Genomic DNA, 2,167 nt, shown 5'->3' with positions numbered 1-2,167 from the left:
GTATTTCTTGAACAGAAGGCTCTTCAACAGTGGTACTAGCGTAATTTGAAGACAAGGTGGTTTCTTCAGATACTATTGCAGTCCCTGTGGCAGATGTATTATCAGTTGGTACAGATGAAGATGATTCTCCATTAACAGTGTCATTGGCAGGCTCAGATGCGAGTGGTATGGAGCTGGTGTATTTTTGGGTCTGGCAGAACCTGAGATGGACATGAAGGTGGGTTGTCTCCATTAACTTTATACAAATAGCCTTCTGAATTAGAGTGTTTGTACGTACATGATTATCCGCTCCATTAGTATGTTCACCAGTCAACCTGGTAGCTGTCCTTGCTGAAGGCGCTCCATTTTCATGTACGGCATCACCATTTTGCTATATTTCTATGGTTGGAGAAGAGTTGCAGGTTGCTAGACTTTCTTGCTCAACCACCATCACGCACTATGGTCAATTCACCCGTTTGCGCTACACCATTCTTGTTTTCTAAGGAAAGCTTTAATTATTCTTTCACTCTTTCCAATTTTCTATTGTGTATCAACAAAGCTTGTTTCAAATCTACTGTTGCTCTTCCTAATATAGCATCTGCTTTTAAAGTGTGATGACTCCAAACTTGAAATTCCAAAGTAGTTTGTGGGGTCACATGTATAGTTAGCTGTTCATCCATTTTGGATTAGAAGAACTACTGGATTTTGCTGTTTTCTTAATTTCTCCATTTATAGCTACTTCTGTATATATTGCTGTCCCAAACCAGTTATTTTTTCTTTTCAGTTTGGCACTAGAAACTGTAACTGTAACCATCCACTACGGTTATTACTAGTAGCAGACCTTGGTGAAGCAGTTGCCATGTCTCAAAATTCAGCTGAAACTATGTATCAAGAACTGTGCCAGACACTGGGGATACAAAGATGAGTAAAACACGATTCCTTCTTTCAAGGAGATCATAGTCTAGTGAGGAGACAACCTCTGGCGTGAAGCCATTGGCTCCCGGCGGCCACAGCAGCATCACCTCCTCCTGCAGCGGGCGCCCTCACCCTTCCTCACCCAAGATGGCAATCTCGCAGCAGGCGCAGCGGCGGAGCCACTCAGGCTTTGGTGCCGGCAGCCCACGCCGCCTTATATTATTTCTTATAACTGTGTATCAGCCAAAATAGAAGTGTTTATTAGAAAATAAATTTAAATGCTGTGAACACTCTGAGGATGCTTACCATAAATTTTTTTATAATAATGTTTTTCACTAATGTATTTCATGAATAAGAACTATTACCTGTTTTTTATCATAATTTTAGTAAGACTCGGTGTTCCTTCTCAGAAGAAAATAAAACAAAGAAGAATATTGTACAGAATCTAATAGTCAGGCTATATTTCTGTTTTCTTGTTAATGAGAACCTTGTACTTTGGATTCCTTTTGTAGTCTGAAGTTGTTTGATGTGTCTCTGTCTCTCAGCTCCAAACTGACCTTCGTATTAGATCCATTGCAAGGCTGAAGTTGGGAACATGTACACGTATTTATAGTTTGGTTACTGTTTTCTTACTCGTAATCAACCATAGGGGGTTATGCAGGCAGGCTGCAGACAGGTGGGGGAGGTAGGGAGAAAACACTTGCCCTCCCTGTTTGCTTTCTGTTTTTAAAATATAACCTTCATGGTGTTGATTTTGACCTTATCAATAAGAGTTATCCTACTGGACAGATTGAGGCTATGCACTTTACAGAAGCCAATTGCCATATTTTTCTCCCATGGAGCAGTTGGTGGATTGTAATCTTTTGGTAAGCAGCTGAGCACTTAACCACCGAGCTACCAGCGCTCCTTAAATAAGACTTTCAGCAGTGTTTTTCCACTAGCAGATGATAGATTATGAGGCAGCAGCAGTTGAATAAAGATAAATCAAGATTTTAATCTTATGGTGAGTTGAACCAGAGTTACCTTGTTCCCTTAAAGACATTGGTACAGCCAGCACATGCTACTTCTCCATAATTAAGAGATCTAAGTATTTCTGCTGTCTTATCTGCTCCTCTGAGCTCTATATTCTAACAATTTCAATCCTTTTTAATGTCATACAATACCAGTTGTTGTTGTTGTTAGGTGCCATCAAGTTGGTACTGACTCATAGCGACTTTATGCACAGCAGAATGAAACACTGCCTGCTCCTGGGCCAACCTCACTACTGTTGCCA

General features: G+C 40.6%; 1 pseudogene; it reads right to left on the bottom strand.

Moving 5' to 3' along the window:
* Positions 1 to 840, bottom strand: part of LOC102810708 — a 3,121-nt pseudogene extending 2,281 nt beyond the window's left edge.
* Between the last annotated feature and the right edge of the window lie 1,327 nt (positions 841 to 2,167).

Source organism: Chrysochloris asiatica, unplaced genomic scaffold (genome assembly GCF_000296735.1).
Source record: "Chrysochloris asiatica unplaced genomic scaffold, ChrAsi1.0 scaffold00352, whole genome shotgun sequence".
Taxonomy (NCBI): Eukaryota; Metazoa; Chordata; class Mammalia; order Afrosoricida; family Chrysochloridae; genus Chrysochloris; species Chrysochloris asiatica.
Note: the sequence above shows the minus strand (reverse complement) of the source record. Positions and strands in the feature narration are given on the sequence as shown.